General features: G+C 42.5%; 1 long non-coding RNA gene across 1 annotated transcript; it reads left to right on the top strand.

Moving 5' to 3' along the window:
- Positions 1-1,691: 1,691 nt before the first annotated feature.
- LOC116376759 (uncharacterized) lies at positions 1,692-12,937 on the top strand. Its single transcript, XR_004212144.1, has 2 exons — positions 1,692-2,556; positions 6,773-12,937. It is a non-coding gene; the product is annotated as an uncharacterized LOC116376759 (long non-coding RNA).
- The last annotated feature ends 2,132 nt before the right edge of the window (positions 12,938-15,069 follow it).

Genomic DNA, 15,069 nt, shown 5'->3' with positions numbered 1-15,069 from the left:
AATCAGTGCTCAGATTCTGACCTTCACTGTTCACTCTGAATGTGGAATAGTTCTTTGACTTTGACATTTTGAGTAAACACCAATTTTATATCCACAGTTTGGTTATTGGTTCCTGATCCCAGGGTAGTGCCCCGTTATTATTATTTGTTACTAATCATATTTGTATTTATATTAATATCAATCATTTTGTTGATATCAATAATTTTATTGTCATCCTTGCTAATAAAATCCCCCACACTCTCACAGAGGAGAGTATGCATTTTTAGCCTGAGTATGTGCATGATTAGAAGTAATAAATATATATACAGAGATGTAAATAGGTTGTAAAACAGGGAGTAAAAGTATATAAAGGCAAAATGACAACACGATGAGCTGAAGAGCTCAACAGTTCATCAGTCTAATGGTCTGTCCCTGACCCCTGTGGTGCGGGATCAGATGCTGCGGTACTGTCTGCTGGACAGTAGCTGGTAGGACAATTTGGGTCTGGGGTCATGGGGTATCTGATAATCCTGCTGGCCTTCTTCCTGCACTGCTGGGTGTAGAAGTCCTCCATGGATGGGAGCTACGTCCTGGTGATGTGCTGAGTAGTTTTTGCCACCCTCCAGTCAGGGCGCTGCATCTGCTATACCAGGCGGTGAGAGGTCAAATGGTGAGTTCATTTGAATGTTTTTTTAATTTAATGCTTTGAAAACAGGAGTTCATAAAAATCTACATTTAAGTAAATATTTTGCAAGTAGAATCAAATTGTTAACAATATATTCGACATTACAACCTTTGTTTCATTCATGTGTTGTTGCACAAACTTGACTCCTGTTTTTTAAGAAATTGTATGAAGGCAATATGCTCATTATTATTTGATATGAGATATGAGTTTACAGTTAATTACAATTACACTGCAGCGCTTACCGCGTTGATCCTAAACACCTTAGTATCTGTGAAGGCCCACGCCCGGTGTCTCCTGTGGGTACAAACAAAGCTTACTGTAATGCCGAGCCAGTAACTACTCACATAGGTAAAATCACGACATGGCAATCATCATCCTCCCATTCCTACATGTAGCGGTCAGCAAAAGTAAATATTGGCACTGTGCAACACAATAGCCTGATGGGTCCATGAGGAATGAGTGTTTGAATACAGCTCTGAGAACAAGATACTGAACATACTGCAGATTTTTGGAGGCATTTCATAAATTAAGTAGACCATACGGTGCTGATGAAAACAAGGGCATCTACTGAATGTGAACTGCTTCAACAGCATTAAAATGCATGATTTTCCATTGCCAATACAAAAAAGAAAAAAAAAAATTACTTGAATTGTTATCTTGTACTTAGATATAAGCACAATTAATTATTTTAAAAATAATAACAACACAAGATAGTGGTATCATGTGGTGAGATAAGGGGTGATTAAGTTGTGACCTCAGTGAAAAGAGGCCGATAACATCAGTAAATATACTGCTCTGGGCTTCCATATATGGAGTGATCACTACCACCTGCTGAGGGATGAGTGGAACTAAACCCAGTCTGCTATATATGTGAGTTTACACATTTATAGTGCAAGTCGGTATCAGCTTACATACATTTGACTGGAGAATGAGTGTGTGTTGGGGTGGGTCAGTCAGTGAGCCTGTGTGTGGGCGGGGGCTTTGGTTTGGGTCCCCTGACACCCTTGGGCCCCAAAAACATCTCAGCGAATGTAGCGCCCCCCACCCCTCCAACCCCCCGACGTCACGTCTGGAGGCTGGCTGCTCGCGCTGAGCTCACTCTGAGCTCACTCTGTTCACCTCCAACAGAGAAACTTTCCTGGAGTTCTCAGGCTATTCTGACTGCGGACCAAGTCCAATCCTGCTCAGAGAAAGACGCAGCAGTTCGGAGGGCCTCCATGGTGTAGGAAGGAAGAAAGCGGAGCTACATTCACTTCTACACCCGAGGGACGTTTACATGCCCATTATTTATAATTTTCTCAAAGTTTCAAAGTAAAAACAACGTTTTTTCTTCGGTAGCATTAGCTTATTTAGTGTTTTAACATACCGTGCTGGAGGTCGGCAACGTTACCTACAGGGACATGCTCAGGAATACAATCGTTTTCCTTGCTTGTAAGAAGTGAAAGGAGTGTTTTTACGGAGCCGAAAGTAACCTGGACCTTTTTTCCCTCAAGTTTTTATTTTTCATTTGACTTGATATTCGGTGTGGATATGGCTCGGATAAGATGGGGCCTCTTATTTTTGTTCGGCTTCTTTCTCGCCCCTGTATGTGTGTCAGCGGAGCAGCAGCAGAGCCGGGGCGGCTTCAGGAGGCTGTACGTGCTCCAGCCCGGCCCGGGGTCGGCCGGAGCGAACGGCGGGGTGCGAGTCAGCTCCATCGCGACGCGTCACGGCGCAGCGGGGCAGCCGCACACGTACAACGTGGAGCTCACCGCTAACTTCGGCGGCCAGGTCCGGACCCGCAGGATGGGGAACCAAGCGGCTACAGCCCCGCAGTTCAGTCAGCAGCAGCCGGTCGGTCGGCAGAGCGAGCAGGCGCAGAGACAGCAGAAGCAGCTCATGAAGCTGTCTGGGTAAGAAACTCTGGATAAGTGTCAGGAGGGAGGAATGTAGGCTAGTGGGAAAATGAGAAGGAACTTAATGACTTCCTGTGATGTCATGACCAAACAAGCAGTACACTTTAGGTAAAGTATTTGAAAAGTAACCTACGCTTTACTAGTTGGGCCACTAGTCTGATAAGGTTATTAGCCTTCAGCCTAACTTATCTGAGCGGATCAGCTCTATGGTGCTCCCTCAGTGTACTCAAGAACACCAAATGTACCATTGTTACCATGTGCCGACTTCAGTGACACTAATTGCAGTTGACAGTATTGGTTTGTGTTTGCTAGCTCCCTCACTGGGCTGGTTCAAACGGTGTGACCTGTTAAATGAACAATGATGAATGATTGGTGTTGGTCTCAATGAATGCTGATGATATTGTCTTAATGTTCTACAATGCAATTATTCCTAACTCAAAGGCAGATGAATTCCAACCTTAGATAGTAAAATGTATTTCAGTGACTCACCACTCCATCCAAAGCACATCTAGTGCCCAACGTAGAATGTGCTTGAAGCTGTGAATCACTGCCATACAGCATGAGGATCTATGTAGTGTATTTATACCAGTAGGTATGGATATGTCAAAGGTCACACAGCAAATCGGCATACATAGCAATTGGTCAACTGTTGTAAAGGCCCTGCACATTGTTGGTATACCAACATAGTTTTATGTAATAATAACTTCCTCGCAGCATATGCCTCTGCAGTTTCCACCGTCTCTAAAATGCTTCTCCAGAACTCCTGTTTAAGGTGGCGCTGTACTAAACAGCTGCTAATGTTGCTAGCAATAGATGCTACATTTCAAAGACTCAAACTGTGTTTTTGCAACAAACCTGATAATGTATTTACACGCTGATATTCTGTCAAGAAATTATCTTTTGGTCTGGTCTTGAAATGAGGCCAATTTGTCATTGTACAGTTCTGGAATTTCAAAAGCACAATTTTTTGATCCATCTTTCAGTTCAAACAGTGGTCACCTGCAACAACCCCTGCGTGGGTTTGCAGAGTTTTTAAAATCATTGGAAATCATCACCCACGTGAGCATCTAACTATTCATATGATTAGTTTGTAGACAAATTAAATATTTGATATTTATAATATTTTAGAGCATTTGAGTCAAGTGATCAGTTTTGAAGAAACCGTGGCCTCAAAATACATTTTTTTTCAATGACTGGCTTCATTCAATACACCTAATATTTTCCCCACACAACAGGTTACAGGCTGTACTTGGATTCCCCTACAGCCCACTTATATACACGATTGCTCAAATCAAAATCAGAACCAGTTTTATTGGTCTGCGTACACTAGCAATGATTTTGACAGCACAGAAATGGACATAGGAGCTAAGAACAAGGCTAAGAAAGCGTAACAAATAAAGGTAAGGGATAGACAGGACTATTGTGTATATGTAAAAAGAAAGATATGTGTCTATCTATCTATCTATCTATCTATATATATATATATCTATCACAAGTTGGCTTTTAAGTCTAATAAACAAACAAAATAAACTCAAAATGTGGAATATTCTTACACCTTTTCCTTGTGAACACCTTCTGAATTCAAGTTTTTCTCTTTCACCAAACTAAGACAGGCCTAATTTCCTTGTTAACTCATCTTAAAATACACATCATTCAAACTCAACAGAAACAACAGAAAACTAAACCATCTTGGTTAGTCCGTCCACTGTTCCAACAATCACCAACTCTGGTTTGGTCTAAATAAAACCTTAATTCACATGATGTGAAAGAGTTGGATGTGAAAAATGCTGGCTCTACGCGCTGTTTTTCTCCGCTGTACACAAGAGTTATTGCAGGGAGATTGTTTCTCACGCATCATGACAAGTGATGGCGTGTGGGAAGAAACTCTTGATGAGTCTTCCTGGGGAGACTCATCGCCGACCCGCATGAGGCCAATGGCTGTTGTGTTGTCTGCTGACTTTAGTAGTTGAACAGACGGGTCTCTTGAGATGCAGTCGTTAATGTAGAGGGACAAGAGCAGTGGGGAGAGTACACATCCCTGAGGGGCGCCAGTGCTGATAGTCCGGATGCTGGGTGTGGTTTTCCTCAGCCTCACCTGCTGCCTCCGGTCCGTCAGGAGGTTTGTGATCCACTGACAGATGGAGGCTGGCACAGTGAGCTCAGTGAGTTTGGAGCGGAGAATGACTGGGATGATGGTGTTGTACGCCGAGCTGAAGCCCACAAACAGGATCCTTACATATGTCCGTGGTTAATGTTTGCACAAATAATTTTTATTATTAACAATTCTGTATCTATAATTTATAATTCAGAGAAAACAATATCATAATAAATATGCTAAATCAATGCGGGGATAGGCACGAGAGCCGAGAAAAATGGAAAAGCTGTATGGAAAATGGATGGATACAGATTCCCAAAACCGTGTCAACTATACTTTAGACTTGTGTGATAGATACACAAAAAAATATTTTGGTGCAAGTTTGCATTGAGGAGATTTAAGTTACACATTCATGCTCTTTAGGTCGACCGTTATGCCTAAATGAGATTTTGGTTCAAGGTGAAGAAAAGATTATGATGTGCAAGAAACTCAACTACAAGATAAAACCCAGTCTGTGATCTGAGTGCAGAATTTTCCAAGGAAATCCCATCAATGTGCATTTAACTTCAAGTTTGTCCTTGTTTATTTTATATCCTCAAAATGATTATGCCGTTTTGAGTCTTGATTACTACCTGTTGGTATTGCAGCACTGAAATGTGCTGTATAATGTTTAGAGAGGTGGATGAGGCCGTTGATATCACAGTGTTTTTGAAACGCATTGTAAACAGAGTAAGAAGAGGAAAAACAACCAGTAGAGTAACAAGAGGCCAGCAGGCCATGGGTGGTCTGGCAGCTTAACCTCAGCTGCTCAGATTGTGGTCCATCAGAGCGTTTCGATGTGTGACTCGTGAATACAGTTCAGCTGGGAATTGCTGTCACCCTCACAAAAGCAAACGGCTCACTCATTACCAGGTTGCAAGGCTTTTTGTTGCTGCAGTTTCAATAAGAAAATGTCACAGAGTGGACATGTGCAGCAGGTGCTGCTGGTAATGCTGCCCATCACTGAATCAATGTTACACTAGCAATGTTTTTGCTAAGTGCTAAAGCAAAGTGAGTTCAGTTTAATGGCCCCCTGCCATTGATGCATGTTCACTGTTTTCATCAACTTTGTATTTTTCTTGGGTCATAGCTAAATGTGTGGTGACTTAGACATGGCAGCAAGAAAAAAGAAAAGAAGACAAAATGACTGGCAAGAAATGGCCAAACTCATAAATGCAATCCTGTTTCACAGCTGACTCCCAAGTGTTGGAGCGTCTCACCAGCACAGGAACAACCCTCTCTCATCCAAATAAATCCCCAAATAATGGGAGTCCCCGTAATGTTCACTCACATCACCCCGCTCAGACTGTAATATGTGCTGTATTATTCTCCACCTATAGTGTTGCAGAGTTCAGTTTCATTTTGTGTCTTGAAAGGTCCAAGGGGTGGTGACTCACGTTCATCATCTAAGCCGGTCTCTTTGATGATGATGCAAGTCGTGAGTTCCCGGGTCGGCCCAGCTTCCAACAGCCTGACTCAATCAAGTCTCTGTGGAACTTTTCCAAACCCAAAGTTTTGTAGTAAAACTAACCTTGTGAGATTCAGGTTGGCAGTGCAAGGCTAAGAAACCTACCACAGTTAACACTACACCTCAGATACCTCGTACCATAGAAAATCCCTGCCTTCCCCGTCATATTTAGTATCACAAGGCCAAACCACATATCATGAGCACTGTGTTTTGGACGGCACTCAAGTCTGGAAAACATCCGGTGAGAATTGTTGGAGGCCAGCAGATTTTGTGCCAAGTCAGATAACTATGATGGAACATTTATATGATGACGTAACTTGTCTCAAACCCCTTGAACCTGGTGGACAACAATTTAAACTAGGTTACAGAGCTCAAATGAAGCTTGACGTGGCCTGTTTTTAACCTACAATGTATTCAGAAACAGCCTGCAGCTTAAAACAATGATGTTCAGGCATGTGTACACTTTGAGTAAAAGAGATAAGTCATCTAATGTAAAGTTCTACTTGAAATGACATCTCTTCAAAGGTAAAGAGTAATCTTGTTTGAGCAAAGAGAAAGTTCTGGGGTAGGATCTTCAATTACAGCTCAACTCTTTTGTTTTCTGTTTGCAGGGTGAACGTCTGTGGAGGGCAGTGCTGTCATGGATGGAGTGCAGCTCAGGGATCGCAGCGGTGCACAAAGCGTAAGTGTACAGTACATTTCTAAACACATCAGCGTTGTGGAATATATTATAAAACATATTCGCTGTTGCAAATTAGTAAATGTAATTTTGGCTCCTTGTGTGTATTTAAAAAAATACAAAATGAAAGCTGGCACATGGACAATTGTTAAGTCTGCTTTATTCAATACCTGTCAGTTTTTGGGGCTTTATATCTTTGTTATCTCATGTCATTTTCCACAGAATACATAAAGGACTGTGCATATCAGTTTCAAAGCTGTTCCAACTACTTACACAATTTGTTCTTACATACAACAGTTTTATAATTGAGAAAATATCAAGTATTTTTTTGTGTGTGCATATGCATAAGTTAAGAGCAAATCTGTGCAAACATCCATTTCATGAATGAGGCCCAGTGTCTGGACAGTTTTTAATACCGTCTGACTGGAAAGAGCACGCGTCTCAGAGTGAAAGAGAAACAGATTTGAAATGGATTGTACCTCTTGGCTCAGGCCCATTGGTCAGATCACTTTCTTGTTTGCAAGGTCTTGCCAACTTGTTATTTAAGAAGTAAACAGGTTTTCTCCAGTGCTGTGCTCTGTTGGAGTGTCTAGAGGGAAAGACTGCTGAAGTTTTCTGGAGAGCACCAGGAGTCCCCCATGTTTCTGTGCTCAATAGATCAGATAGTCTGGCTCTGACAAGGGCTGTCACAATCGTTCCATTTTAGTTCAAGGATTCAAGGATCATTTATCGTCATTATGCAACACAGGGATGCACAATGAAATGCAGTTGTAGCCCATTTGCAACACAAGAGAAACATGACAGACAAAGGAAAACAGTGGTGCGTTCCTGTAGTGTAATTTTCTTTATTTGCGTCATAAGGAATGTAAACGGCAGCAATAAAAACAATTCTCTGGGCAGATAATATGGCCGACATCTTCACATTTATAAATGAGGACATGAGGAAAACCTTGTCAATCAACTCTGACTGTGTTTGAGCACCAAGCATCATGATAAACACAGAGTCCACCTCCTCTGGTCCCACCAGAGTCCTGCTCTCTGTTCTGTTGTCTGCCCAGGTCTTTGTAAAGATGTGGGCTCAATAGTCACTGGCCTCCCGTCGCTGGGTTAGCCAGAAGTCTTATTTCATCCATCCTATTTTCCTATGACCGAACCTCAGACTGCTACAAGTAGGCTGGGTAGTGGAGTGCCTCAGGTCCTAGCTGGGTTAGCTTAGCTTCCATCAAGGCTCTCCTCCCTCACCTCCCTGCGGCAGTTCGGTGGCGTTTGGTCCGGCATGTCTGGCTAGGTGGTCGGCCGTGGGCGTCTCGAGGGCCGCTGCACCTTTTCCAATGCTGAGTGTATTCTGTCATATGCCATAAGTACTCCAGAAATAAACACAAATTTCATCAAATTAAGACAAAAAAATGTAATGAAATTCATGGGAGCTACCGGCCACAGCATGTACATGCGCCACTGCTACCATAGAAAACATGTAATTGTCTTTTTCTGTTCATTGCATGCCTATATTATAGTCTAAGCCTGATAACCTAATAATAGTGGAACAATACTATTACAACTTATAAAATCAAAGAAAAACTAAAAAGTGCCCAAAGTGGTGCAGTGATTGTTGGCAAAGGAGTGTCAATTAGTCTAATAGTGTGTTCTGAAACAATGTTTCACCTGTCACTCTGCTACACAAGTTTATTTAAAAAACATCTTCTACAACTGTTGTAGACCAAACTAATGCAAAAAATAAGTTTTTTGTTGCATCAGGAGGACAGTTAAGTAATGTAGACGGATATACGCTTCATTTTATTTTCAAAAGTTCATATCCACAAGGGATGTTTCCATCCAAGCATTTTTTAGAGAATGATCTAATTAGAAAAGCTGGATGGAAGAGACAAAATTCAACAGAATTTCAGCAGTACAGCTTAAAAGGTTTGACACTCGCTGTCTGAGCAGCATGCATGGGAATCAATTACATCATGATAAGAGCCTGATTGAGTTAGCTGATTAGCTGAATGTTGGTCCTCCTTATTCTGGACTTTTGACAGTTCAGCTGAAAACCGTCCGGTTTTGATCTATATATAAGTGGATTGTGCAAGACAGTGAAGAAGTTCAAATATCTTCTTCTCCTTAGGGATCTCCTGCAGTTTCAAGATGGTTTCCTATTAGTCAAAGGTGCAAATTCTAAATTTCACGAACGGGACTCGATGACAAAGGTTAGAAATGGAGCACAAAATTGACTGCCGGATTGGTGTCATGTCAGTAGTCATGTTAATGCTCTACCAGACAGTCATGGTGAGGAAGCTGTGAATTCACTGATATTTCAGTAAATTCCAACCATCACCTATGGTCATGAGCTGTGAATGATGATGAAATAATGTGATCATGGATACAAGCGACTTAAATGAGTATTCTTTGCAGGGTGTCTGAGCTCACTCATAGAGAAAGGGGGAGGAGCTTAAGTAGAATAACTCCATGTTGATCACCATAACTGGTTCCATTTGACAAACAGCAGACCCACAACACACTGGCGCTTTCACATATACAATCTGGCCTGGAGCAAGTTGGGATCCTCCAATAAGGGCTAGTACATGTGTCTCTGTCCTACCTTGATTAGCCTCCTGCCACAGCCACCCATACCAAAGTCTGACTCATCGGATGTAGTGTGTGGATATAAGCATGCTATTGGCCGCGTGCCTCATACATCATTCTTCTCCCCTTCTGCTACTATTTTGAAAGGTTACCGTATGTGCATCCTGTACTTGGTGCCGCCCAAAACGATTGTGGTTGGTTGGTTGGTTCATAAAATATTTGGGTTGATGGCCAGCAGGACAATTAAAGTACAATTAACGGCACAGCAAGACACATTATGGCTAATATTGCACTAGAAATTCTTCCAGTTCCCACAACAGTTGTCCAAAACCCATTTCTTGTACCAAGCAAAAAAATGATGATCACAATTATTTTGGTCAATATTGACATCACGATTATTTAACATGATTACTCATTGACATTTATAGAAAGATGTATATATTTTAAAGTAAAAATGTATCAATCTAGGTGCACACACAAAATGTAGAGGCTAGATGAGTAACAATTTTACCGGCTGGCTTCCATTGCTGCATGAGTAGTTTTATTATGGTAATGATGACCTCTGAGGACAGTGTTACCATGGGTTTGCACTCAGAGCAAAGGGAGGAGTGAGTGGAGTGTACCGCTAGATGCCACTAAAAGTTACACTCTGTCCCTTTAATGGCCGCTAATAACTAAAGTATTAAGTAAACAACAATATTAGATCATCCTTATGTTGACATTAAGAGGGGACCAGACTGCATTCTGTTGAGGTTATGTTCTATGTTTGGACTTTTATTAATTTCTATTATCATAAATGTCAGTGTGATTATTTAAATGAGGTTTTCTTATACCTTTAATTACATTCTAATGTTTTCCTAACCTTTTAATACACAATGGATGTGTATAATGTTTAAGAGGACTTTAAAAGAAGGTCACAGACTTGTTCAGACTTGTTGTTGCTGCAGAAGTCAAACTCTTAACTTCATGTTATTAATGTCGGTCAGTCAGAATGTTCCTGTCCACAAATGAGATAGAAATGGACAAAGATGGATGTTTAGTCATTGCTGTACGTAGAGAAGAAGTTTCTTTTATTTGCTTCGTTCTTGGCAGCCGTAGTTAACAACATGTGATTCATCTGAGAAATGATCAGGAGACATTCCAGTTCCTCCTCCAAACTGGATGAAGTCAAATGTCGGCGTATTATTGAATTGCAGGGCAGAACGGCACTTTGTCGAATTCACCCAAAGTGAACACATCATGGTTATCTCGCAGACAAAACCTCTTTGTAACTTTGTGGAATCGCTCGGTTTACTTTCCTGAAGGAAGGAAGCCTAAATGTAAGAGACACATGATGGTGTACGGACCACAGCTTCCTATGTAACTGGGTATATGTTAACTTAAATAATAAAATAGAGGGATTATATGGATTGGTATCAAACACAGATCATAATCTACTGCAGACTGAGCAGGCTATGTGTTGCAGCCTTGCTCTACATTACCACAGCCTTCAGTGCAGCAGTTAACTGCACATGACAGTGCAGAGTGCGAGTAACTCAGAGTTCTGAAATCAGGTTGGCAAAATATACAGACAGTGTTGCAGCTGGTCTTGTTTGTTAGTGCTGGAGATCATGACGCCACATGTACATCTAATAGGGGTGCTGCCGTACCCCCCCCCCCCATAAGAAAGAAAGACATTTCTCCATGTGGGTTAGCTACAAGAAAACCTTCCAACTTGCTGAAAGTGGTTTTCTGCTAATTACTCAGTGGTCCATTATAGCTCATTATTGTATCCATCAGCAGCACTGACACTGGAGGGCTGTGTGCTGAATGCAAGTGTTATAAAGTGAAAGGGGAGTCACAATGACTGTTCAGCTATGTGCCTGACATCTCAGTTCACAGGGCAGTGGGGGAGTCAAGTCGATTAAGACGTGACTGTCGCTGGGTATTGTGTCTGGATGATGTCCACATTCACCCCTATTAACCACCTGCTGCACATACGAGCTCGCTGAATGAGTTATCCAACAGTGGAATGATTTCCTTCTGCAGGAGCTAATGGCCCGCAGCAGGTAGTAACGTCCCCCAGTATTCTCCAGCATTGGTCATCTCATTGTCAACAGGAGAGGCTGATTATCCGTGATAAGATCTGTTGTTGTTTCCTCAGTCTCTTTTTAATGGCTTTCCTTTACGGTAAGAATAGGGTACACTGGAAGATAGGAAAAGGCTGCTTGCAGAGAAATGCAAAGAATGCCTGTGTTAAAGACAGCGGATACAGAGATTTAACACACCTGGAGGCTATGACACAACAAGGAAATACAAAAAATATGTGAGGAAGTCAACAGCAGCTGGCCAGTATGATGTCATAAATCAAGTTTTCCTGTCAAGAAACAAATATGAGTGAAGAGTTGTCACAGACAGAATTATGACTAACCTGATATTCAGACTGAATTGACTTTTTCTTTCTTGATATTCAGCCTGACATCATGTTCATGTTAGTCAGTTCCTGTTTGGAACTATGTTTTTATTAAATTCTAGTTCTAGTAGTTTTACCAATCAGTAGTGAGTAACATGTCACGTCAACATCATCTCCATGGACAGTTCATGTTCAAAGAACCAAGCTGATTTAAGATTCGTTATTTCTGGAGGTTGACAACTGTGTGTCATCAACACTTTTGTGTATCACATGTTTCTTGTTACTTTTCATGGATGTAGCTGTATAGCTAGCTAGCTACTGTATGTAGGTAGATGACGTCCCTAATCTTAAAGAAACAGTGAAATAAAAAAAAGTTTGTGTTCTTATCCTTGAAAATCTGCCTTTTCTTATTCTCTAAAATGGTAAAATATTTTCAATGACTCATCTTAAATTCAGGAGCATAAACATTAATGTAACCAATGAACTATGATCGGGACAATAAGGTGACCTCATCCATCATATACTGTATAACTTGACTGTGGGTTGAAGGGTAGCAATATTATAGGAGGAGGTGTGTGTTTTAAATTGAGTTGGCACATTTCCAAAAGAGGGTGGTTGAGGTCTAATTTATTCATTTCTACCTCCTTCTCCTGATCTACATTATTTTGTGCTGGCGGAAGCTGGTTTGTTTACAACCCAATGAATGCTTGACTTGTCGTTGTTGCCTTGTTTGACCTTATTTTTTACAATGAATCCGCATTTCAAGGTGTCAGTAATTACTATGGTGAGCATGGCGTTATCATATCTGATAGAACTGATGAAAACATTGTAATAAACCATAATTTTCCTTTACTGGAAACTTGAAGGTGACTGAGTACATACACATTGCACAGAAGGCAGTAGGTGGGAGTTGGGTTGGGGGGCTCAGGAAGGTGCCAAAAGCAAACTTTTGCTCTGGGGACCTTTAACAGGTTAAACTGGCCATGTACTCTGGGTAAGACGGCAAACAACATTCACAAAACTGTTGAATCCTCCTTGTTAGGTTAGAATTGTTTTTATTTGTGTACGTGGTTCTCAAAGTCAAAGTGGATTCAGTGAATAGCTAGGATGTTTAATATGATTGGGTCTCCATAGTGTCATTGCTGGCCTATGGAGAGATAAGTGTATCTCTCACCCAGAGCATTAGTGAGGCCCATAGATTCTCAACAGACTGTCTTATCAGAGCTAATCTGAACTCTGAGGGCCAGCAGTGACTCAGATGATGTGGAATTCAAGACCTCATAAATCAATGTCATATCTTTCCACCGCTACCTAGTTCTGAATTTAGTGAACATCTGTCCCAGCCACATACAAGGTTAAACAGGCTGTTGCAGTTTCACGAAGTCTCAGCAATTTTCTCTCCTTTGCTTTGGAATTTTAAGGTCTTGCATCAAGGCAGTGACACAAAGAAAATCATTATGCCTCCCAGTTTCTGCTTCTCACCTTGGATCCCTACCACATGAACACAGCCGCACACTCACTCACACACACCCTAAGTATTTTTAACTCTTTCAGACCTCAGTGTGAGTGTGGAGTGGGACCCTGAGCACCCAGGCCCAGCACGGTTTCATCAAAAGGGCAAGGACATCAACATGACTGATCTATTTCTTGTCCCCAGCAAACAAGTAAATTACCATCACTTAGTCCATCACCCTTGTCACAGAACCAAGCTTTTATGTAGCTGACCTCAGTCTTAAGAGAGAAGAAGAGAGAAAACTATTCACAGAACAGATGGCAGCCTCAGCTCCAGGCCAGAGAGGGGTGGGGGGAATGAAGTCTATTTACGCTCGTCGGAAAAGAAAGCAGAAAAGCTTCGCCCAAAGTGGAAAATTAACTGGGGGGGCAGCAATGATGTCATCTTTGAGGATGATTCACTCAATAGAAGAGAGGTGTAACTCAACTGATATTAGATGTTTAAAGATGGGACGCATTGTTTTGGACTGAGGTTGCTGATGGACTATATATTGTGTTAATGTTCTGGAATTTGAGCATATCCATGCCATATAATTCATCAGTAGAGTCAGTCAGTGGAAATCACCACATCTAATTACGTAGAGTTGAAATTTGGTGAACTTAGACACAAAAATTTGTTAAAGAGTCGTTTTATTGCCTTTTTTATTCTTCCCGCAGCATTGTCCGGTGTGAGCTGGGTGGGGTGGTGATGGAGGAAACCGCTCTGGGGAAAAAGCTGTTCCTCAGCCTGTTAGTCCGGGTTTTGATAGTCCTGTATCTTTTTCCTGATGGCAGTGGAACAAACAGAGAGTGACCTGGGAGTGTGATGTCTTTGCAGATGTTGCTGGCCTTCTTCTGGAGGCGGCCAGCATACACAGTGTCCAGGTCAGGGAGGGTAACTCCCACAATCCTCTGTACTGTTCTAACCACACGGGCCAGGTCCCTCTTGTTCTCTGCTGTGCAGCTGGCATACCGCACAGTAAAGCACTGACAGAGGATGGTTTTAATCATGCTTCTGTAGAAGTTTACCAGAAGTTCAGGGAACAGGCTTCCTCAGGAAGAAGAGCCTCTGCCGGGCTTTCTTCACCAGGTGGGATGTGTTCAGGGACCAAGTGAGGTCTTCAGTAATGTGGAGTCCCAGGAATTTGATGCTGTCCACCCTTTACACCTCCATCCATTCATCCATTTTCCTCCGCTTATCCGGGGTTGGGTCGCGGTGGCAGCAGGCCAAGCAGGCTGACCCAGACCTCCCTCTCACCGGCAAAATGTTCCAGCTCATTCTGGGGGATCCTGAGGCGTTCCCAGGGCAGCTGGGAGATGTAATCTCTCCAGCGTGTTCTGGGTCTTCCCCGGGGTCTCTTCCCAGTTGGACGTGCCTGGAAAACCTCCAGTGGGAGGCGTCCAGGAGGCATCCTAATTAGATGCCCGAACCACCTCAGTTGACTTCTTTCGACGCAAAGGAGTAGCGGCTCGACTCGAAGCTCCCTCCTGATGACCGAGCTCCTTACCCTATCTCTAAGGCTGAGCCCGGCCACCCTACGGAGGAAGCTCATTTCGGCCGCTTGTAGCCGCGACCTTGTCCTATCGGTCACGACCCAGAGTTCGTGACCATAGGTGAGGGTAGGAATGTAGACCGAGTGATAAATCCGGCTCAGCTCCCTCTTCACCAAGACGGTCCGGTGCAGCGCCTGCTTTACTGCTGCAGCCGCACCGATCCGCCTGTCGATCTCCCGCTCCATCTTACCCTCACTCGTGAACAAGACCCC

The sequence above is a fragment of the Anarrhichthys ocellatus genome, unplaced genomic scaffold, assembly GCF_004355925.1.
Source record: "Anarrhichthys ocellatus isolate YVR2014 unplaced genomic scaffold, GSC_Weel_1.0 scaffold579, whole genome shotgun sequence".
NCBI lineage: Eukaryota > Metazoa > Chordata > Actinopteri > Perciformes > Anarhichadidae > Anarrhichthys > Anarrhichthys ocellatus.
This window is presented reverse-complemented; position numbering and strand designations above follow the sequence as displayed.